Raw genomic sequence first — 25,043 nt, 5'->3', positions numbered from 1 at the left:
TTATTACTGGAAACTTTGTTGGTGGAAAATAATAGGACATCTTCAGGTTCTCCTTAAAGTCAATAGTTAGTGATGAATAAGGAGGTAGGAGATGGCAATATTTGTGCTTTGGTTTTAATTGCTAAAATCTGTCAAACAAAGGAAAATATAAAAATGCAGTGTTTTCCCAATAACTTCTTGTAAAGCAAGGCTCTTGATTTTTTTTTTTTTTTTTTTTTTTTTTTTTTTTTAGACTGGAGTAAAATGGGTTTAATAAAACTGAATCATACATGGAAGGGAAATGATGTATTGATCACCTGTATGGGAATGGGTTTATCGATAGCTCTGAGAAAGAAAGAAGCAATTATTGTTTCCCTTTGTTGTCTTTAATATAACCAACCTACTGTTGGTTATATTAAAGAATGATCCTTCACTCTTTGATTTATGGTAAGGTCATGCTTGGTACGTGAGTTGTAGCTATTGCATTGAACTGATATAATGGGATGTCATATAAACAGATGAGAGAGATTCAGAGGTAAGATAACAAGGCTAAATCTTAGCTAATGTAATAGGGGCCTTTATAAGGAACCTGGGCTTGGAGGTGTTTGAGTGGTTTAGAAATAGATGCTGAGCTGACTGCAATTATCACAGAATCACAGAACTGTAGGGGTTGGAAGGCACCTCCAGAGATAGAGTCCAACCCCCCTAATTATGAGAGCATAGCGAGCCTGCAGAGGCTGAGCTGTGCCATGTCAGTGAGAAGAGAAATGTTTTTTTTCCATACTGTCACGTATGTGTCATATCACAATACAACACACACTCCTGCTGTATTGTGACTTAATTTCGATGTGAATGATGCAAGAAGTAAAAATGCAAAGAACTGTGGGTAGAGGAGAAGGGAGAAACAATCTGGAATGTTGAAAAGAGCCAAGAATTGTGCTAAGAATTTTTTCTTAAAGACCTTTGTTACCTTTGGGATTTGCATCAGTGCAGTGTGCACACTGGGGACCCCAATCCAAGATCTAATTCTCTGGTAAATGCCCTCCATGGGAGAGGAGCCTGGGATTACATATGCATAAGAGAACCTCTGCATAACTGATTTGCTGTGTGCAGAGGTGGTGAGAGATAAAGCTTGCACAGTGTCTGGAGAATCAATTATTTGTTTGTGCTTCTGTAAATGAGGGAAATAGCTCTTGCATCCTAGAGATGCGCTGTGTATTTTTCTTAACTATGAGAATGGCTTTTTTTCATGTGGGAAATAGTCCTTCTAAGGGTTGGTAGTAGAAACAGAGAAGGTGGGTTAATTTTGTCTTGCAACAACAGATGCAGGTTTTTAACTTATTCACAGATACTCAAATTTCAGTTTAAATTGACTAATATTGATGTATTTCCACACTTGACTTTTTTGTGTGTTTTCATGTCGTTACTTGTTATCGTTCTCATGTTATTGTGAGAGCAGCTTCACTATTTCATCTTGGTCACTGGGGAAGTCACTTGAGGTTTTTTCATCTGTAGTTAAGATACCGCATCCGTAGAGTCAGCTACCTCTACAGATAAGGCTGTCTCATCACCTTCTGCTTTATTTCACTTCGGCAGAAGTTGTTACGCTCAGATGAAATTATCTCATCTTTTATCTTTCATTGCTGGACTCCTAGCTGTACTCACAGTAAACCTCACAGCTCAAGCTGGCTATGTGAGAAAATGCTCTCCCCCCCCAACTCGTGCACAGAGTAAACTGACTGGGATTTCATGCACTTAAAGGGAAGTGAGGAGTGAGTGTACGGCTACACAGATAAATGAAATTCAGCAGATTTTGGTTTAAAAGAGAAAGGAAAATGGTGCTTTGGTTTTTTGCCTTTATCTTAACAGCATCTTTTCCACTGGTTCATGTCACAGCAGTGTGGTTTCTCCTACAATGGATGCCAAAGCCTTTTTCTCCCAAGCCTCTTTTTGGGCTTCTGCTGAAAGATGTGCATTATTCACCCACTGCTTAGTCTTCAGAAATGCAATCTTTTGTGATGGTTAAAAGTTGTCTTCTCTTTAGGTATCCTAGACTATCAGCTTTGACATCTGCAGCGCAGTATGGGTGCCAATGACATATGAGAAACTTGCCAGGAAAGGAGGGGAAAATTATGCTGCTAGATCTCAGGCTGATTTTTTTTTTTTTTTTTTTCCACACAGGCTGAATGATCCACCCCAAATTACTCTTAACGCCGCACCATATGTTTAAAGAGCATTACACTGCTTAGCCAGGTGGTGGATTAATGGCAGCTGATGGAGAGCTGAGGTGAATTTGGGCAGGCAGGCTTGTTATGCAGAGCAGTGCAGCCTGCTCATGAAAAAATAAGCAAAGACACTGGGCTGGTGGGAATGACCTGCTTGAGGAGCTCAAGGAGGTTTCTCACATGGAAAGCTTGTCATGAGTGGTAGTGGTATTTGAAGTACTGTGGGAAACAGTTTTGGAATAGAATGTGGATAAAGTAAAAGGCCGCTCCATACCTTGATTTCTAAATCTGAATCATTTTAGCCATGTGTTTTTAGCTCCAGTCCTCTCCCAGGTTGTCCTACACCATGGGATGTTGGGATCACATGTGATAGCAGTTGTTTCCAGTTCCCTTGGCTAGGAAGGTGTACAGAAGTCTCCATACCTGCAAGCTGTGGGTGGAGCTGTTATGGGAATTGGCACCTCGGAAGAGGTAATGTGGCAGAGGGAGATGAAGGAATGGCCTTGCTATAGGAATTGCTGATAGCTACCGGGTGAGAACATAGCAATGTGTTGCGAGTTACACAGACTGTGTGGTGAAGAACAAGATGGGCTTGTCCTGCTGGTTGCAAGAGAGTAACTGAAAGTACAGAAGGAACAGATAAGAGATTTTAAATAACTGAGAAAAATCCAGTTGTATTAATGATAACAAGGTAAAGGAGGAAGAGCAAAGGCTATTATGGGGCTTCCAGAGAGGAAATAAGGTGTTCTGCAGTGGAAGTGACACTAGTGCCAGTGCTTATGTCAGAATGCTGTTTTAGAAGAGCAGGAAAGAAAGGGAAATGCCAAAGGAATCCCAGGAGAGTGGTGGGCTACCTTGTCTTTCTGGAGCATATGTTTGTTTGCAGGGCCTGAGACCCTGCACAGACTCATAAATTGACCCCCATGTTGGCAGGGCCAGAGTATGCAGTGCGGTATGTGTCTGTCCTTGTGGCCCTGGGACACAAACACATGTGCTGCCTGGTCTGGGGAAGTAAAAGTAGGACAGGAAGGTTTCCTGGGTGACTTAAAGTTCACCATCACGAATGGGGCAGTGAATGGAAACGAGGATGTGGGGGGCTGTGCGTGGGGGCTGGAAGAGTGGCAGGCTTGGGAATGAACTGCTGGTAGAGAGCCTGCAGAAGCCGCCTGCCAGCCCTGCTGATGGGCAGCCGGAGGCCCAGGGACAGCTGGTGGCCGTGCTGGGAGGGGCAGCCGCAGTGTGTTCTTCTGGCCCAGCGGGTGGCACGGCTCTGCCCTCAGTCATGCTGTAGGCATGGAAGGTTATCAGAAGTGTTGATAGATATTTTTAGGCAGAATGAGGAGGGGATGGAGGTTGAAGGGGCCAGAAAAACTTAGTGCTTCTTGCGTTTTCAGCTCCATGCTGCTAAGGAAGTGAAGGTCCTCGTCAATAAACTATTAATTCCTTGTTTCATGGAGTGAAGAACAGAGTTAAGCATTTTTTTTCTTCCTTATCAGAAGAAGCATGTACTTGATTTTGGGGGTGAATTTGTCACGCTCAGTACCTGCTACTTCCACAGCTTCCTTCTCTGTTCTCCTTTGCACTGTTACTGGGTCTCTGGCATGTCATCTTCATGTAAACCTCAGCTCCCTTGTATGCTCTAAAATGAAAGATTTTTTTTAAAGGCATGTTACACACATACACACACAAAAAAAAAAAAAACCACCAAAAAACAAGCAAACAAAAAAACACAAAAAAAGGGATGAGATGAACCCTGTTCCGGAAAAATGTATTATTAAATTCCTTTGTTTTGTTATTGTAGGGCTGCTTATCAGAGATAGACTGAGAGCACTGGTATCTAAGCCTGTTCTGTTTCTTCCCCCTTCTGAGGTAAAGTCTCTGGAGTGAAGCATCAGGGGAAGATACAGGAAGGGCAAACTTGAGTCTGGAAGTAATATGGGCTCTTGTGCTTTACTTGTGTGCTCACCTGTAAAAAAAAGTCTGTGGATTAGAAGATTAAAAAATGGGAGAGGGTGTATGCAATGAGACATTCCTCCTTCATTTTCTGACACCGTAGCAACCTTCTGATTATACTTCTAATCAGAGGGTATTATCTCCAGTGATAATGTTTGCTCTTCTCCTAAACCTGTGAATGTGTACCAACCTTGATAGATTTAGAATGTGTTATTCCAAAGCTGTGGCCAGGATAAGCAGGGTTGTTAACAAGTGGCTGGAAACTTCAGGAAGACGTATGAAAACAATCTATTTTCATGGTGACAGACTGAGAGATGGAAATTCAAGTGTAATGCTTTCTGTTGCTTATGCTGTCTGGCTCTACTGCTGCTTTCCTAAAAATCCCTTGATCTGCTTTCTGTTTGTTGCTGTCATTCTCTCTAGTGTTTCTTCTAGCTGTCAGTCAGGGATGGTTGGATTGATTTTTACCTCTTTTTTAAATTTTCTTTTTTTTAAAGTGCCAGTCAGGGAATCCTCTGTGAATTTGGCTGTAATACTCTGGGAGAGTCTTGCAAGGAAAGAGGAGGAAATGAGATCAGTCAGCTCCCCTGTCCTTCGGTTTGTCATTTTGCTGGACTGATGTAACTGGGTTCTTTGGGTTTTTGCTCTAATTCTTGTAGCCATATGAGAAAGGTTTAAAAAAAAAAAAAAAAGAGGGGTTCAGAGGAGTTAGTTTGTATTTACCTGTCTTAGTGTATCTTGGGACCAGTCCCAAGGCATACTTGTCCTGTAAGTTTTAATCCTGTTTCTGCCAAGCAGTAAGTCTCACCATGAGAATTATTATATGGGAATGCCTTTGAACCTTTTAGATTGGCTTTGCTGCACAGTTGGTGTCCTTGCTTTTTGGAAGGAAAAGGCCCTGTGTGGCTGAGATTCAGCCTGTGCAAAGCTGCCTTGAGGTTAGCAAAGTATGCTATGTTTTTTGTTCTGCCATCACCCAGCTCTTGGAACCTGGAAGGCTGAAAGAGTCAGAACACAGTCAACATCTTTGTTTCCTCCAGCAATGGCTGGGCTTGACTGTGTGTCAGAAATCTTATCTTGCAAATGTGTACTGATAACACAGCAGTGTCAGCAGTGGTGAGGAACAATGTTCAGGAGCTGTGAAATCATACACTTCATTTTTATCGTGCTTCCTCAAGCACTATGTGTAAACACAAACCTTATTCTGATAGAAGGGCAAGGTTATGATACAAAAAGGCACTGTGAACTGTACAAACCCAAACTGTTTGTGACGCAGGCAGTTTTTCAGTGCCCCTTTTCATGATTTTAAGGAGGACTGTGTCAGTTTCTCCATTCCTTCTGTAATAATGGTTAATGTACTGACCTATAATTTAACTTAGGTTTACTCCTTAGTGCTGTTGCATTGCCACAGTCAAGTTATTTGTTCTCAGGTGGTCTTGCTCTGATATCTGCAGAGGGCAAAGAGGAAGTGATTCTGTGTTGGAGTGGAAAAATCCTTGAATATGTGTATGCTGCCTGGTGCAGCAAGCCGTCATATGTTGAGTACTCTCCTGGCAGCATTGTTACAATGCAGATAAGGCTGTCCTGCTCTCTGTAGCAGGAATTCATTATGCCTGTGTTGTTTGTGGTAGTGAAGACTGGCAGAAACAGGCTGCTTCAGCCAGCATCTTTGGTTTGTTTTGTGCTGGCAGTGCACTGGGGCAGTACCAATGTTTTGTGTGATGCATTGTTTCTTCTGATATGAAGGGAAGTTGTGCTCGTTTCGGAGGAAGGCATCTTTATACTTCACTTAAACTTATGGGTGCATGTGTACGTGGAAAAGTAGCTGCAGCTGAAGATGGATGTTGGTGACATGGGGTACTGGTGGTCAGCTCTGAAGTTGCATATGTTTCTTTCCCTATATCTGCTTGGCAAAGCACCTGAGTTCCTGCTAACATCAGGACACCTGCACACCATGGAGGTTCCTCAGCCACTTCCTTCTTTTCCCATACTGTAACTTCCAGCCATTGCTGGACATGGTAGGAAGCCAAGTGCCCCAAGCCTGGATGCCCTTCCCAGGCAGCTAGCAAGGAGAGCTTTCTCCAGTGATATCTAAGGGATCCCACAGAGCCTGCTCATGTTGCTAAGGCGCTGGCTGCCTTTTGTTGTAGCACTTCTGCTTTGGGAGTTTTCCTTCTCTGAGGAAAAACTGAGCTGTTGGAGGTGACAGCTGCTTTTTGGATTTTCCTTTCTCTCATTCTAGACATGAAATAGGCAAACATAGGCAACCATACCTTTTTCAAGGTAACACTTGCTTCTAAGCATTCATGTTGTTCAACTGTAGTGTTCTTAATAGTTGTTTTAAGTTCGTCTTGCTATACTTTTTTTTTCTCTTCCCAGCATTTTTAAGCTTAGCCTATGGCAGTTCTGCAACCAGGCCAGAATCCAAATAAGGCCGTCTCTCTGATCCTAGTTTGCATTTAGTAACAGGCCTCTGGTTGTTAGTGAGGAAATAACATATTGAGCTGCATTGGCTCTTCTCTCATCCAGAACTTTAGTTAGAGACACTGGGGCAGTGTACAGTAGTCTCTGTGCATTGGAGTGGTTGTATGAAATTAGGGACCTTGGATACTTAGGTGACTCAGCTGATATGACCCTTGAAGCAGTGAGTTTATAATGCCTGTGAAGCCTCTGGATTCTGCATTTCTCTCAAATACCTTCTTACTTGCAGGATTTTAGGCTTTCTGGTAGATGATCCAAACAGAGTTGTCTGTCCTGAAGTTGTATGATTATTTATTTTAACTGGAACTGCTAGATGTAAGCTAAACACAAAGAAGTGATTTGGAGTTTTGCCATTACAAATTTATCTCTATAATTTTGGGTCAGTGTGTATATAGTTTAGAACAGGAGATTCCCGTGGTGTTTTTTTTTTCCCTCGTTTGGACCTCACTGAAACATTGATGCATTATAGAAAGTGCAAAAGCTGTGGTTTGGTTTAAAACAAACAAACAAAAAAATTCTTGGTGTATGAAACCAGAGTTTTCAGTAAATAAACTTGTTCCTAAAACACTTAACGATTGAGTGAGGTTAACCTGAGAATGTGGCTAGCTAATTTATTTCCATCTCCTTTGCATAAATGAGTGTGGGTGTTTTTGTTGTTGGTAGTGGCTTTTTGAATAATTTAAACGCGAAGGCCAAAATTCATCAGCTTGAGTTTGAACAGAAAAAGATTTGGCTGTGGTTCTTCCTCATTTCTAAAGAGAGTGAATTTTCAATTCTGTTCAAAAATAAGTTTGGCAAGTCTAAATCTTGATAATTTCCAGGGCCTCCATGAATAGAAATGGGGCGTTGTATTCAGTCAGTGCAGGCACTGTGTCTAGCGCATTAGCCAAAGATACTCCCTCTCAGTTGGTGCAACTTAATGAAAGCAATGGCCCAATGTTTTGTGAGAACGTGTGAGTAGGTGCTGCTGCTGAGGAAATCACTTCCACTCCTTGTTAGCCAGACTGGGAAATGGGAGACAACTGGTTTCTTTTGAGCCTGGTCCGTATCGCTATTTTTAATTAAGGTTTCTCTCTCAATCCAGTTCAGTCCATGGCTGTTTAAATGCTTGGGTTAGCACAAAGGAAGACAGTGGTATGTAGAGGCAGAAACGAGTGGGAAATATTGTTTCAGTGGCTGTGTTGGGAAAGCTCCAAGTGTTCCTGAAACTGAGGCCTCTGCTAAGGCTCCTCCGTGGTCTCCTCCATGCTCTGTAATTCTGTAAGCCCAGGCTAAGCTTCATTTTATCCACCAAGCAGGACTGTTCTGTTCTAGAAGTGAGGGCTGAGATAATGCTCTACCTGTCTCTGCTGGAGGATGTACTTCTAAAGAGAGTCCTGGTGTTTGTTACAGGAAACTTGTAACCAGCAGCCTTCTCCCCAGGAGTGGTTAGGTAGCAAGTTTTGAATGCTTTATGTGTACAAAGTCTCTACAAAAGATGGTTTCTGCTAGGTTTCCTAGCAAGTTCCTGAAGGTTTCTGAGATGGTGACCTTCAGAGTCTTCATCCCTCAACGTGTGGTGCCTGGGAGCTGGGAGCAGCACAGCCTATTCTTTCCTTAATTCTGTTTCTGAGTGCTGCTGGAATGGGTCCCTGTTGACAGTGGCATGGCTGTGATGGAAGCCACCTGTAGACAAAGGCTGCTTGTGCTGAGAGCTGCAGCCCAATGCGGATGTGCTTCTCCACACTTGCCTGGTTCTGGGGTATCACGCAGGGATGGCGCTGCATCCTGGGATGTTTGTTCCTCAGCTCAGGGCTCCCGCCTCAATTGGGAGGGATTCTGATTGTCGTCTTCTGGGAGAGGGAAAAGGAATGAGCAGTGAGCATACTGATGTTGGGAAGTTTGCAGAGGAGGAGGCTAAATATTGTATTAATGTAACCTTCTATTGCCAGATGCCGATAGCGAGCAAATGGACTTTGTTCCTCATTCTCTTGTCTTCATCGTTAAAGTGCGTTGTGCAGCTGAATCTCATTTTGTTTTGTTGTTTTTTTTTTTTTTTTTTCTCCTAAAACCTGCCTTTGTTCAAGCAATCCTAGCATTTAATACTTTCAGTGCTCTGCGGGCTGCACAGCACTAATGCCAAAGTCCAATGGTTGCTGGGGTGAAGAGGCTGAGAAGCAGCTTGGGAGCAGGGGCACAAGCTGAGTAACTCCTCCAGGTACAAAGTGTTCATCCTGCTCAATTTTCTGTTCTGCCTGGTGGTGGGAGCCCCCTGGTTCCTCTCTGTGCTTGGCTGCAGTCACAGGGCTCTTTGAGGAGGGGGAAGTGAGAGCTGTGGGCAGGGTAGGGTGCAGCAGGGAGGTTTTATTCTCTGGCTGATGGGGAAGGGAAGTGGCAGAGCGTGATTCTTGCTAACAAAATATCAAAAGCTTACGCTCAACCTGTGAAAGACCATCTCACATGCCAAGCAGGTACTGCAGCATTATCCACTGTGATTAAGAAACAAGGCAGGTTCTGAGAGTAGCCTCAATGACTGTACTTCTTCCTCACAGGCGATAATAGAAGTATGCAGAGATGGCACTTGCCTCATGGGGGATGAAGGCACGGAGCAGTGTGCATACGTAGCACTTATTTTTTCTGAGCTACTGGTGTGGATAACAGCAGCTATGGAACACTTGCTGGTTGCTGTCATTATTCATATCCATTAAAACCATGGCAAGCCAAAATTAGCATGTAGGAGCTGCCCAGGAGGCTGATGTGATTGTGCTGGGAAGACATCTGTGTGGGCTAGCACGTGTCCTGCTGACACTGCGTGCTGCCTGCTTGCTGCCACGACACGCGTGTGTGTGAGTGTGGGCCTAATGCCTGGTGCAGGGCATCACTGGAAGCATAACCTAGGATGTGCTTTGTTCAGACAGTTGGCCTGCAATAGCTCTGCGGTTGGGAATTGGGAAAAGAAGCATGCTTTCCATGGTGGGTCTTGAAGTCTGCAGACCACATGCTGGAAATCAAGGAATATTCTCCAATGTTTATTGCCAGATCTGTAATTTCAGCCTGTGGTCTTTTGGCCTTGCTGCTTAGTTAGATATCTCCTCTGTGTTTGCTGCACTTGGAGATTCTGAGTAGGTAGCAGTGTGTCAGGCTGGGCATCATCATGTTGATGGCTTCTGCGTCATTTGTAGCACCTGGCTACTCATGCAGGAGGACCTGAAGGACATGCTTTTCTTTCCATTGCTGCTTTCACTTCCAATTTTTTTCCCCTCCGAGATGTCTTCCCTCTTTTCTCAGCATCCAGCATTCTTAATTCAGGTTTGGAGAAAAAAAAAAAAAAAAAAAAAGTAATGGAAGTGTCAGGGTTGGTGTCCTGCCATCAGCAGAAAGTTTTGAGATATGTCCAGCTCCCATGACACGGCAACTTCTGGACTGGAGGCAGAGATGCTGTCCTGATGGGTACTGAGTCAGTCTGGGGTTAGGGAGGAGCAGCAATGAGCAGGATGTGAAAGCAGTGTGTTTGTACTCTGGATGGTGCATTGGGGTTGGCTCTGCTCTGATGTGGGCCTCTTGGGCCTAGGTATGAAGCTTGTGATGCTGTGCCTTCCTGGGAGCTCATTTTACAGTGCCACATGGAGTGTGTTGAAGCCTCTGCTTTTCTAATCCAAAACAAAATAAAAATCACTTTAATGATATAGTGTAAGTCCTTATTTTCTGATGTGTCTGGTAACTTATACATTAGTTCAATATAAGTATATTTCCTTCCTCCTTCCTTTTCCCACCCATGCAGAGCCAGTGGAAGGTGAATCCCATATTCCTGGGTGTGTGAATAATGCAAGATAACATATTTTGTGTTTGAGAGGATTATCCCTCCACATCAGCTTAGTTCAGCCATCCTGACTTTCTGGCAGGGAAACCAAGAAATGGGGTGACTACAGTTAGCAGTTCCTGCTATTTGATGGATAATTTTGTTAAGGGATCTGCGAACTGTGACTCAATTACAGAATCACAGAATCACCCGGGTTGGAAGGGACCTCAAGGATCATGTAGTTCCAACCCCCCTGCCTGGCAGGGCCACCAAACATAGACACTTCTCTTTGCACAGCAAATATCTGCATATAGGAAGCTTGTGAAGGGTCTGTGGTGTCTCACAGGAAAATGTTTCTAGGGGTTACAAACCCCAAAACTGACCAAGGCACTGGCAAAGTGGGCTCAAACTCATATTTGGTTCTTAGGAGTCTCCTGTGACTGGAGTCCTCTTGGCCCAGGTCTGAATTGGTCCGTGCCTGGTGTAGCACATCTGTGGTGATGGGCTAAAACCTGAGTGGGGCTCACACAGATCTGGATTCTGCTCTGTAGCATTTTTTCTCTGGGCATTCAGTTTTCTGAGTAGCTGAACAAAACCTTAAATCACTTCAGTCATTGCAATCTTAGTTCCCTTCTTTCACTAGTTCTTCCCTGATATTGCAGCAGCGGAAGAACAGGATCTGAATGAGAAAATCTCGGGGGTAAAGCTGGTTATGTTAAAGCAGAAAGGAGATCTCATGATAAGAATGGAGCAATTCTTCTGAAAGGGACCAGGCAAATGGAAAAAGCCCCTGTTGTGTTTAAGTTGTGGGACAAGAACGAACAAACTGACTTGCACATAATATTGTGGAATAATGGTACTTAAATTGTTGACTTACAGTGAGGAGAAATTCCATTGTCATAATCAGAAGCTTGTCAAAAAGCTGTTTAGACATTGATTATCTAAGGTTGTACTTGTGGATAATGTGTCTGGAGACAGTTAATGTGTAATAGGTCACTTGTGTCGTTAACTTGAACAAAATGTATATATGTATCCTGTTTGACAGCAGCACAAAAGCTCGGTTTCTTTCTTACTGTCTGGATTTCACGTACGACTTTGTGATGATGATGATGTATGTCTCCCAGAGCTACAGTAGAGCCAACTGAACAACAGGATGGATTTCTGGCAGTTCAGATGCTCTATAGTGATTCTGTGTCAAGATCACAACCTGGTGCCTTTTTCACTGTGGTGGCTGATTATCCATTGCAAACAAGCTCTGGGCTAAGAGGGGGACTGCAGGAACAAGATGCAGTTGTGGCCTTCTTCCCATGGGGGTTGCTGGTTCTAGAAATATGCATGGTTTAACCACAGAAGGTCAGTAAGGCCTCTAGGCTCTGGGCAAGCTTTTGACTTTATTGTTAGCACATATAATAAGATTAGCACCAAATGACTCACAGAACAAGTCAGGTGGTCTTTAATCTGGTGTTAACTGGGTTGATATGAAAGCATTTTCACTATTATGACAACGTGGCTGAAATCTTTGTCAAAATCAGGCCTTTCTACAGAAAGAAAGCACTGTAGCAGAGAGAAAGGAATGCTTTCTACTTAGCTCTGTGATGAACCCAGAGTTGGCCTGAGCTTCTGGTGTGAGGACTATGGATATCATGGCTGAAGCTACAAAGTCTATCAAATTTTCTCTTGTAAGACAGGTTCCTTTCTGACTCTTGGACTTTTTTTCACTCATTAATTTATAGATTGCAATTATTGATTGAGCTCAGGATTGCTTCAACATGAGAACTTAATGCTTTATGGTGTTAATAGGTGGGCAAGTCCCCATAATGAACAGAATCCATGCTAAAGAGGTGTGTGTTGCAACACAGATGTTCCCCTTTCTCTTAAGCAGATCTTAAGCAGTAATGATGCTACAAGTCTGGTGTGCACACTGTTCTAGACACAGACTAAAATACCTTTATTTCTCTTTATTTCAAGCTTCCTATTTTCTTTAAATGAAAAACAGTAATCCATGTAAGTACCAGCAGGCTTTAGTTTATCCAATAATGGCATGGAACAGGGAGTTGCACTTTAGCAAGTCAAGATCTTCACCTTTAATGAGAATGTAACTGGGGTTAATAATTCCTGTCAAGGCAATTTAGCTTCTTTATAACTTTTGATTTCTCTCCTCTTGTTTATTATCTGTCTGTGATAAGTGTATGGGTCTGCTTCATAGCAGCTCAAGAGGTTTAAATGGGGCTCTGACAACTGACTGCTGTAGGAGGAAACAAAGAAGTCCAGGCTCTAATCCTGTTGAATTTCCAAAAAGCCCCTTGAAACCCTTCAGAAAACATGCAAAGGACTGATTTATCCACGTAGAGACGGTGAGAAGTGCGTGCTCAACTTCTTTTGCAGGAGATGGGATCTCTCACAACTGTGGTGATCGTAACAAGTGGTGATACTGGAGTGCCCTAGATGTGTGATAGAAGTGTGTGAGTACGGTGAATAGAGAGATCAGTGCCAGTGAGCCAGGAGGTGGGATGTGGGTGGCATCTCTTGAGCCTTTTGTGCAGCCTTTCATGTCTGTGGTGCAGGCCAAGTTGAAGGGGCTGGGTTTTGTCTGCAAGCATTCTCATAAACATGGATCATTTAGCCAAAAGCAATGGAACTTGCTCCCAGTGTCTGCGAATCTGTTTCCTAAAATGTCATACGGGTCCTTTTGAGGGATGAAAGGCTGCAGGTGAAAGGCAGCTTCTCTCCCACTCTGTAGTAGGATGCAGTTTGTGGGGAGGAGGCAAAAATCAAATGTCAGCTCCACAGTAGATGTCTGAGTGAATCAGTGAGCTGAGTTCAGGCTCGGCTCAGTTTGCTTCTGCGTAGGATTCTGCAGACTGGAGGCAAGTGCACTAATTCACATAAAAGATGTTTCCATTTTTCACAAGTGATGCAGGTCCCCATGGAGTTTTAATTCTCTCTGAGGCTGTGACATCAAGTGTAAGTGCAGGGAGTGGGAGAGGTGCAGGCTGCTGACAGTTTCCCTGGTTATTAATGGCTGCAGTAAGGACTCATTGGGTTCTGAGAATAGATTCTGCATTTGCTTTGGAGGAGACAGCTGACAATGGTGTTCGATACAGCAATATGTCTGTGCTTGACTTTTGACTGACAGCAACACAAACTCGCTCTCCTCCCAGCCAGTGGTTAAATCTGATGACATTTACAGCAAAGCTGACTTCTCTGGTCTAAATTTAGATGGTGATTTCTGTGTTTGTCTTCCTGCGTGTGCTTAATAAGATATAAAAGCAGGAGAGGACCTCTAAATAGAAATGGAAGAGGAATTTCAAACTCTGGCTAGATTGTGGATGAGAGGGACATTAAGCTTGCATGCATTTTATGATCTGGTTGCTGTGCATTGTTGAAGGTATCCATGTGTTTGAGGGATTATTACCCATTTTGATGCTTTTGTTTCACTCTCACAAAATACATGATCAATACTTACAGCTATAGGACTGTTTAGTGTTGTCTTTTTTTGGGCAAGCTGTGCTTGGAGCTGGCTGGTAGCCTTAGCCCCAGCTGTGCATGTAGTATGGGTGTATGTCCATAAGTCATCTGGAAATAGAGTATGATCTGAGCTGACTGCTGAGACTGTGTCTTTCCATGGATCTGTATTATTCTTTCAGAAAGCTTTGCTTCTTGGTGAACCTTCCTTCAGACTTCGGAGGAAATAAAACATTCTCCTATTCCCTTTCAACCATCCATCATAGGGAAGGAAAGCTTGTGAGTTCCTCATCAGAAACAATTGACAACTTGTGTTGGGTGGGGAAAGATTTGTTGGGAAGGTTTTTTTTTGCTATTCTTGCTCTCTCTTTACACTTCCTTTCCTCCTTCCATTCAACTATCAAAGCTGCACTTACGTAAGCAGAACTAGCAGCGTTTTATGCTGTTGCTTGATATCTGTCAAGTGAGCTGCATCTTTTATCTGCAGGAGTCTCGAGGATTTTCAGTCCCATGTGCTTTGCAAACCTCCTGCCCTTTGCTAAGCCAGACACATGGTCCAGATTCATTCCTTTTAGCATGGCTGTGCATCAGTGCTGCAGCAGGTTTGAAGGCAAAACCTCAGGCTCAGAATCCCGCTGTAATCAAACATCTGGAACAAGAAAACCTCTTTTCCTTGAGGCTGCATGTGGTGAACAGTGATGCAAGCAGACCAAGCATGCGGTGGCACTCATAATATCATCAGTGGTCTTTGATTTTCTCGATCATGGTACGCAGGTGTGTGGAGAGGAGGGAGTCTATCAGCACAGTGGAAAGTTTCCTCAGTGTGCCTTTTCCTTCTCCTTTGAGAGTGACAGCTCATGCCCACTTGTCTGTAATATATTCAGTGTCCACATCCACTTGTCTGTCGTATATTCATCATCTGTCGGCACCCAGCGTTGGGCAGAGAGCCTTCTCAGCCTAAACTGGTAAGTGAGCTCTGAGACCACTGTCAAAAATAAAAGCTGCTGAGCTCAAATCAGATCTGGTTATCTGAGAACTGGAAACTGCGTGAAGGACAGAAGCGACTGGGCTGATAAGTAGGCGTACTTCATGTTTCGCCTTGGTTGGGAGATGTTGATGTTAAGGTTTGAGAGGGGAGGACAAGCAATACAAACATCTTTCCTTGAATTGCTGCATTCTATGCCCTACTTATGGATTTTGCAGACTTGATGCTGAGCTAGAGTGTGAAGAAGCCCTCTATTTTTTGCTCTTCTTTTTTCTATGGAAAATAAGGCTTTGAGTTGCCTTGTTAATGTGCCAGACTAGCAGATAGAGGTACAGCAAACCCTGTTGTCTGGTGCAAGTGTGACTTGTTGCTGCACATCACTCTTTCTGTCCTCATTAATGTTGTCAGAGCATTCTCTAAAATCGAAGGAGAAGGAGCTGAGCTGGATGAGTTTGGCCTTTCCATCTTCTGCCACACGTGAAAATGACACCTGAGAAGTCTGCCCAGAACTATGCTGGGGAGAGGGAGCAGCTGAACTCAGTTGTCACCACCTGCTCTGGGCACACAGACGTGACTGGCGACATGGAGCCAGCTTCCCCTTTCATACTGCCTGTAAACGTGTGCCTGATATAGGCAGGGCAGTGTGGTATGGGAGAGCCCCATTCTCTACAGCTGTGACCTCAAGCAGCGTGTAGCTTGTAGAATACCTGATGTGAGTATACCAGTTGTCCTTGTGCCCCTCACTTTTTAATTGTGCTGTTGTCAAAAAAACAGTGAAGCACTCTGGATCTGGCCTTTGCAGTGTCGGAAGCATTTGGTTTCAGGCTGGTCGGGTGGTCCTGGCATAGAGTATGTGTGATTGCCCTACAGAAATCATCAAATGCAGTATCCACTTTACTGTTAGCTAATAGAGTAACCCTGCCTCTTGTGGTTATATTAGCAGTAATCACTGTTGGGAAGAATGGACTTATGCTTCGTAACCTGCTCTTAAACTTTAGAAAATCTAGGGGCTGGTCATGCAACTTAAAATAATAATAATGCTGACTTCTGGGCAGTGTCATTTCAGAGTTGACCACTGAGAGAGTGTTGCTGTAGGGTGTCCTAGAAGACCTAAAGGTTCCTAATTTTAACATTCTTTGCAATAATGTTTTGGAGTTTTCCTAGAACACTTAATAAAAGAAAATTGGAGATCCTACTCTTAAAGGAACAATTATTTCATTATTATTACTTTTTAATTACTGTTTGAGGTGAAGAATGTGCTCATGGTAGAGTTTCCCAATAGCACTGGGAAGATCTGAGCTTGTCATTCTAGGCAGAGTTGTTTTTTTTTTTCTTGAACTTTTTCTTTGAAATGTAGCTGTTTAAAAGTACTGTGAGTGACACAGTTCCCTAACAAAAGCAATTCCTATAGAACTTGTCTGTTTCCTCAAAACATCATGTTATTTACAGGCTTTTTGCCAAGGCAGATGCCACAAAAATTGACAGATTGCATACAGTTGAATGTCATCTTTATCTCCTTAATGAGTCTGTATGAGGCAGGAACTAGCACAGATTTACTGCCTGGTATTTCCTGTGCCCTTTGGTTTCAGAACCGATTCCATGCCTCGGAGAAAGAGTCCCACTGCTCATCTGTGGAAAGCTGAGAATCAACCAATGAAGCTTGCTAAGTTACACATGTAGCTCAGTGATGTGGGCATTAATAGTGTGCTAGGTGCATATCTGTATCTGCATATCTAGGTGCATACTGTGCTTGTGGAGCTGTCTGCATGCCAGCACTTGAAAACCTTTGTAAGAAGTGTAGGAGAAACTGTTAGTTCAAGTTCCTGAAGGTGTCTTGGGAGCTTATGTAGAATACTGAAGAGGTCATCATCAGTAATGGCCTTGTGCTTCAAAAATATCTCCCCCAAATACCGGCTACATGCTACACTGTTCCTTTAAAGGATATATATTGAAATAAAGGCAAATTTCAGAAGTCTTCTTGTGTGTTTTTCACTGATTGTACGCTTCTAGTGTGTAATGCAAGGAAACTGCAGAGGTGTTGCAGGGAGCTCTAGTCCATGAGAGGCAGGACATGTAGCCCGATGGGTTTAACATTGCCTTCTTCCCTACTTGTATAATGCTTGCCAGATAGCATTGATATGCTGTACTTGTATGGTCAAAGATGGGAGGATAAAATGGGCTCTGTTGTAGCAGATTGAGAGATACTGCAGCTGTAAGCATGATATTGTCAGAGAAAGGCAAGGTGGAAGCTACTGGCTTCGTGCTCTCAGAGCACTCTGGCAGTGTATTAAAGCAACAAAGGAATACTCCAGCCTCCTCCTGGAGAAGAGGATTGCAGAGATCAGTCAGCAGGCAGCTATTTTGGAAACACCCTATTTCTTTACAAAGAAAACCAACCCAAATGGCTCTCTAGTGCGTAGCAGCTAAAAACGCAAGCTGCAACTATGTCTTGGTTTATGTTTTGAAGTTTTGAAGTTATGTTTTGAACCATGGACAATGGATTTCTAGTGCTTAGACCTGTAGATGGATGAGCTGTTATGCCTCCCATAAATAGTAACCTATAGTTGCATGCAAAGAGAGGGAGAGAGTAAACTTGTTAATTATTTGGAGGCAGGAGATTTCAGGCTTCTTAATGGCTTTTTAACTTACTGTTTTCGATATATAACTGCTTATTTCTTGATTGTGAGGATTTGCTGGGTTCTGCAATCTTCTGGCGAATTTGTCTCTCTGAAACCTGTAGGCTGGATGGATAAAATAACTATGTTGGAACACTGTCAATGTTGACATTATTCTGTACAGTAAACAATTTTATGGCTTTGCCTTCCATAACAGTGTACATAACCTTTCTTGGGTTCATCAAAGTGCTAATATATGCTGACAAAACATCAGTGCACCAAGTATAACCTGTGGACTTAGTGAATTCCTGCCTGTCCTATAGGTAATGTGTAAAGGCTACTGAGGCTGAATGTCATTATTTTTAGTGATGAAGGAGGGCCTTCGAAGTACCCCAGATAAGTTTATGAAATTGCTCTCCTGACTCAGAGGAAGCAGAATGAAGCTGGTGAAAATTATTCTGTCATCTTTGTGCTGTGCTTTGATATACTTGATCTCTCTGAAAATGGAAAATTCAGCTTCTGCTGTCCTCAGAAGATAGTGGTCCTTCTTCTTTTAGTAAATATGTTGACAATATACTATAGTTGGAGACATTGGCAGATGTTGGTAACCAAGGCTTTTTTGGAGTGAGTGGCATTAAGGCAGGAAAATGTCAAAGCCCAATTTAGAAAAGTGATTTGATCACAGGTTGGAAAATGAAAGCAAAGTACCACCCTCAGAAAGAGTTGGTTACTGTAAGTGAGGTAGCAATGGGGCTCGGTTGGAACATGGTGCAGACTGCAGTGACAAAGATGCTGTCTGTGCTGATTCTCAGAGATGTTGGTCATTCCAGGATGGAGAGCGGGTCAGCAAGTGTTATTTTAAGTGCTGACAGAGCAATAGGAAGAGAGGAGTGGGTAACCTTGGTGATGAAAATCATCCTGGCAGTGAGCAAGGAGAATCCAAGACGGCTCTTTACCTTGTGCACAGAGCTCTGCCCATTGGTATGGCAGAGCAGCAATTCTTGTGTGTGCAGGAGCAGCTTGACATCATCGGGGTTGACTGGGCTTGGGCTGAACTTGTCTGAGAGTTGGGACTAACTCTTCATTGTGTTTGCCTATGGTCTTAGGACACTTTATAGTGATACAAACAGTGAGCACTATGAGTGATGTCAATCCCATGGTCTATAGCCTGTAACTTGAAAAAAGCATCCCCAATCCAAAGGGAGCCAATCATTGGAGGAAGAGTTTTAAGAGGGGAGAGGTCAGGAGCTTGCTCCAGTTAGTTTTCCTAATAAATATTGTGAGGTAATCGATGTACCTTTGTACACAAAGGTAAACTGATGTACACATTCTGCAAATATAGAATGCAAATATAAATCAGAATGAAATATAAAGAGTGCAGACATGCAGAATGCAAATATAAATTGTCTCTTGTAGTGCTGTTACTGTAAGAAAACAGAATACCCACTCTGTACCAGTGTTGATGAATGTGTTTCTACATCTTCCTACTTTTGTTTTTGAACACTAAGGTGTTCTGTGCAGCAACTAGCTGACTCTTTTCATCAGTTTAGAATGGATGTTAGCTGCCTTAGCCCACAAGGAGAAACTGAGTGCAGTGATTTTGATTTGTTTGAAATCTTGGGTGAAGTGCATGGTGCAGTCAGGAATAGCTCATCCTCAAAGGGCTATCACTGAAGGTTGTTGCCCTGCAGTTTCTTCAGTTAAAACCTCTGAGTTTGGATGGAGGATTGCAACTGCTACAGAAAAAGAATTTATTGCAGCCAAACAATCCCCTTTTTATGCTTCACAAAAAAAAAAAAAAAAAAGCCTTCAGCAGAATATTCAAAGGAAAATACAGAAATAAAGCAGGCATTCTTAGACCAGGGTGGCGCAACATGAAGCTACAAAACTAGAACAGGTCTTTTGTGTACCCTTTTTTTACAGACACTACTCACTTATGACTCAGCCATAATGATGACCATCATTTCCAGCTACAAGATTGGAAACAGTCTTGCACCTGTTGCACATTTTTTTACGTTGTATTTTATACCTGGCACACAGAGATCAGAGACATGGGTATATCTGTAAGGTGCTAACTTCAGCCTGGTGAAAGTGATTGCCTTGAACGGCTTCTGAGCCCATTCTGGGGTAGTTGCAGTAATTGAGAATGAGAAAGTGGATCTGTGTTTTGTTTTGTTTTTCCTCCTTATTGACTGTGGAGTGAGCAAAGAGAGTTGATGTTGTAAGGCAATCCAGTATGACCACACTGAGTCATGTCAAATTTGAGAGATGTTTCCTAGAGGTGCAGGTAATGGTGAGAGTGCTCCTTAGCAGCTGTCAGAGGGAGATATTTGAGGTGAGCCTCGAAGGAATGCAGTATGACCCTTGCTGTGGGTATTTCGCAATATGGTGCCGTTTAGGGAAGGTGGCGGCAAAGCTGTGTGTTTCTGTGACTAGCTGTATTTGCTGTTATCTAGTCATACTTATCTGTATGTTGCAGCGATATGGAAGAAGTGATGTATTTTTGGAGAGTATTCGTTCAGAGACCGAGTGATGAACCTTTTGTTTGTTGTCATCTTCAAGATTCAGGAACTCTAGCTCTGGTAGGGTCTTAGAAAATCCTTCTTCTATGCAGAGTGGGATCAGTCCTGCTCAAATCACACCTCAGATGGTCATCTAACTTCCTAATTTTTTCGGAGAGGTCTGTCCTTAGTGATGGATTTCTATTCAGTCTGTGGTAACGCTTTAAATTCCTCACTGTCACCATATTTTTATATTGGTAGTATTGAAGGCTCAGGACATGCAGTGTGACCAAAATGTTTTTAGATGGTTTTTTTTTTTTCTAGTTAGGCTCAGTTTTAGAGTACAGCAAATAAATGCAAACTCTCACAGACTTCAGTGAGGTGGACACCTGTGAAATCATAAACAGGATAACTTGAGCTGAGCACTCAAAATCCTGGTTGTCTCACCTCTGTTTCTGTTTCCCATTTGCCAGCTCAGGATGCCAGGGATAAATTCAGTCACTCTGACATGCTGAACAAACATTCCCCTTTCCAGCTAGATGGATGTGACACTGGATGTGGATTTCCAAGGCCACACAGGAAGTCTCTTAACAAAACACTGTATTGAACCTTGATTTCCCCACGTCCTGCCTTTGCAGGATCTGTTAAACTTTGCCAGCATATAGAAGCACACAAGAGGTGTTCTGTTCGTGCTAAGTGTGAAACTGCCCTTTCCCATTGTCCAGTGATCTCAGGGTCTTGTTGATTGACTAGCCCCCAGGAATAACTTCCTCAATTTAAAATGTAGTGCTAAGGTACTGGGAGTGTCTTCCTGTCCATCCTGGCCTCCTTTGTCCATTTGTTCCAGAGAGACTTGATTGTACTGGACTGGGAGAGGAGGTCTTGCCCAGCTGGGCCTACCTGCTGGTTCTCGCCCTGAGCACAAAACCCAAGTTCTTTTCTGTGCGCAAACCTGCTTGGCAGAGCAAGTCGCTCAGTGGCACTCACTGGGGCAGAGGGGAAATGAGGCTTCAACAGCACCTGAAATTTCCTTTGTACCTTATGTTATGTGGCTTTGTGCTTTCCTTTTTGACTGCTTTCTTCCAAACCCATTTTAGTATCCTCCACGGAAGAAAGGGCTGAGAATGGAGATGAAAGATTTGTTCTGTTGTTAGTTAACCCACTCCCACTGGTGCAATTTGTTGCAACTCAGAATTAGTTACTGTTTTCTGGATCTTTACCCTATTCATAATTGAAGGTATTGCACTGAGGTTGACAGATGCAGCAGAAGTCAGAGGCATTTGTGAGGGAGGAGAGGTCAGGAGATGAAAGAAGTTAGGAGCAGAGGGCCTGTATGTGTAAGATGTGATGGCAGCTTCTTTGATGCAGCATGGAGTAAGGTGTTGTCTGGCAGGGTTCAGCTCCCCTGGCTGTGGGCTTAGCAACACAGTTCTTTGTCAGGGCTGGACTACCCTAAATTCTGGTGTTTCAGGGGGAAACTTAGCTCAATTAAGGATTCACAGATTGGATTTATTGGTGATTGCTGATCTGCATTGAAAAGTTGATTCATGGAACTGATCTCTATTCCGTGTGCCCTATGCTCAAAAAGGAGCCTGGGAACCAATGTATGGAGTGTGGCCATTTGCTTCTTGGGAGTGCTTGTTTCTGTGCTCCTGGAAAAAGTGGTTGAATTGCAGCCGATGAGATGCTTCCTTTCAAATCTGTCAAAACTGGGTTGCTTAAGTAAAGCTCAGTCAAGTCATGAATCTTACATTCTTCCTGCTGAGAATAACCTGCAGCTCAGATTTCCTTAAGCAAGCTGTACATCTTGCTATAAAACGTGCTGTTTTTCAAGGCTATTCCATACCTTTTCTTCGCAGAATGTCAGATCTTTTATGCAGAAGAATTCAGGCTTCTTTGTCAGTTCTGTCATCTCTCTCTTTCTGGACTGTATCAATTCAAAACTGACTGCAGTTAGCTTTGCCACAACAGCAGGATTACAGATATATTCCTGATAGGAAAGGAATGTGTTGTGTTATTATCTCTCAATCTCACCTCCCTGGATTCTTGGGTGCTTTTAATTTAAAGCTTCAGTTGTAATCTGAATCCCATGGTCCTTGTTGCTTTTGTTGAAGTGCCGAGAAAATGGAGACAGAATGGAATTTTGGCTCTGTTTGAAGAGGTTGTGGTAGTTGATCAGGCACCTGTAGTCCTAGCTTATGAGAAATGCCAGGCACTTGCAGATTGAGTGAATGGTCAGAAGGGGCATTTTTTCTGAGTAACACAGGAAATTGTGTTCAAATATATACTGGGTGCCTGAGGCCAAAGACGTTGGCTGGGATGACATCCTCATCTTGTCACTGCGAATTTTTGGGACAGCCAAGGTTAGACCCGCAGTGAGGCTGGGGACCTCCTCTCAAACCCATCCCACAATGTACTTTTTAAAATCACCTCATTTGCAGAAAGTATTCCCTCTTTCACCCAACTTTGCACCTTCTTGAAATGGCTACTTTCCTTATGCAGGATTGGGACTTTTCAGGTCAAGGGCAGACCAAGGAGCCCAGCCATGGTTGCTGCTTAATCTTTTAAATGCCACGTCTATGCTGCTGCCTAGTGTGGTTTGCCTCCAGACAGCAGCTGTCAGATCACACCATCTCTGATCTGCCCTGAGATTTGGGAGCCACAGTGGGGTTCTGACTCCTACCCTGGTAAATCTGCTCCATTAATAGCTATCAAAGAGCCTGAAGTTTCCATCCGAACTTCATCTGGCTTTGCAACAAGCTGGGGGATTAGAGACCGTCACAGAGGAAGGGAGGGAGCAGCCGTGGCTCACTCGGAATAGCCTGACCTATGACGGCATGTACCAGCCTGGGGACGGGAGTTGTCCTGTGAGCTCACAGGTTATTAGCAGAGAGAAAAGGCATGCCTTCAGTTAGCAGCACACCCAGGACCATCTGCTTGGTGTAGGGGCTCTGGGGGAATCTGTTGTTATAGTTTGCCTGCTCTACTCTCTTGGAAGATCTGGGAGTAGGTTTGAGGGCCAGCCTTGTGGAGCCATCATTTTATACAGCTCAAATTGCATTTGGATTTGACATCTGTGTGGGTTGTGCCATAGCATGTAATAAAAGGACCAGAAGACTGCATAGCTGAGACTTTTATACAGGGCCTGCAGATATGGGGTGCAAGCCTCTGTGTAGCGATGGAGGAAAATTGAGAGCTGGGCCCCTTCTAATCCTGGTTGTTTTGTAGGACCTGTGCAGAACCTGATCTTCCCAGCTGGTTGGATGATCCCAGACTGAAGTGCTTGTCCCCCTGGCAGCAGATGAGCTCCTTACGTGTATGGGAAGCGGGAAGGCAGGCCATCTCAAAGAATAGTCTGTGGGTATGGGTGCACTGAGGCTGTTCTAAACCTTTGACCCTCAGTGACATATTCCAGATTCCTTCAAGTTAAAGTCTCCTTCCCTCCAGGCCTGAAAGCATCTTGTCTCCTGATTAGCCAGACAGATGTATTGCCTCATACAAAGCTGCTTTATATTCACAGCAATTTTCTTTGATCTTCTCATTAGAAACTTCATTCCTCAGGCTTTGCAGCTTATGTTTTTGCTAGGCACTTAACATTGTTGATGGCGCTTCTGGTGTGATGGTGCTTTTCCTGTATTAGAAATTAGAAAGTCACACATTTGTTGGGCAATCCTTACCCTAATAGATCTGGTAGCATAAGGAAGTACAGCTGAGCTTGAAGCCTTTGAGCAGCGTTCTTAGAAGAGGTTCACCATACTGCTTCTGGAATACGAATCCATATTGAATCCTTCTCCTAGTTGTTAGAATGGCAAAGAAGCATGTAGCCTGAGCAGGAGCAGCGTTCCCATGGCATATACCCACCTTCACTGATGCAGGTGAGAAAAGGAGGTACCAGTAGCCAATGTACAGGACTCTGCCTGTCCAAACAGTACAGCTTTTCTTCTGGTCTCCAGCAAACTTGTGTGTACCAAGAGTTTGGAGGAAGGTGGGAATAATCGCGCTGTCTGCATCTTGCTATGTAGACAGCTTAGAAGCCCATTAAGCATTTATAGCTGCAATGCTTGCTGCTGTCACCTGAGTTAACTCAGAAGGTTTTCAGTCACAAGCTGTGGTCAGATATATATATACATATATATATATATATATAGCTCATATATATATATGAGCCTCCCTCTCACCTTTGGTTACACATGAATATCTCAAATAATCCTGGAGCTGAGGAGGGGCTGCTGAGCAGGAAAAAAAATGGAAAACAGTGATTCCTTCCTGGACATTCAATCCCAGACTAAATAAAGGGATTTATAAGCTGAATGACTGCGCTCGTGCCCAGCTCTAGAGTCAGTTACTGCAGTCATGGCTAAGCTGGGGAATGTGTGTGTTTATGTAGGAGTGGGGAATTGAGATTAGCCTCACAGACTTAACACAAATGCCTTCCTCCTTGCCTGTGCGGTAAGATGAGAGCGGGCCAGTAGGTGAATGTTGCATCCTGTTGCGTGGACCTTCACAGTGCCATTTTGGGAACTGAAAATAGAAGTCTAATCCTTGCCCTGCAGGAGCATAATCCTCTTTACATTCTCTGAAAAGATCCATGTGTAGTATAAGGGGTTGGAGGAAGCTGATTCAGGTGGCCTCCCTGAAGGGGCTGATGACAGAAAAGCTGAAGCAGGTTCTTGCTTCAGTGCTCTGAACATAATGGTTGAGATCTATGGATAAAGGTCGGTTGTCTTCAGCAGAGCAGGATACTTCTGCTTTCCAGTGATTTTTGCCTTTCTGGAAGTCACGCTCTTAGCAGCCAGCACTCCCTTTCTTGTCCAAGCATTCCCTCAGCATTCCCTCTTCATTGCACACCTCTTGCTCTACAGAATCTCATGTGATTGAGGACTGAGTAGACTTTTCTGTGTTTTTTATTGGCACTACAAGACAAGGCTTTATTTTTGATTAACAATGATGTTGTAATCAAGCTTAACCAGCTGTAGTTTGTATCCTTGTCTCCCTGCTGCTGGAGTTACTTAAGGCATAGCAAATACTGCTGCCCTCCTCTGCAGCTGCAGTTTGCCTGGG

The 25,043-nt window shown here is 43.5% G+C and overlaps 1 protein-coding gene across 10 annotated transcripts in view; it reads left to right on the top strand.

Moving 5' to 3' along the window:
• BIN1 (bridging integrator 1) overlaps positions 1–25,043 on the top strand; it is an 84,589-nt gene that overhangs the window by 10,624 nt on the left and 48,922 nt on the right. The window lies entirely within an intron of this gene.

This window comes from Lagopus leucura, unplaced genomic scaffold, assembly GCF_019238085.1.
Source record: "Lagopus leucura isolate 7727_CA_CO unplaced genomic scaffold, USGS_WTPT01 Super-Scaffold_100019, whole genome shotgun sequence".
Taxonomy (NCBI): Eukaryota; Metazoa; Chordata; class Aves; order Galliformes; family Phasianidae; genus Lagopus; species Lagopus leucura.
Note: the sequence above shows the minus strand (reverse complement) of the source record. Positions and strands in the feature narration are given on the sequence as shown.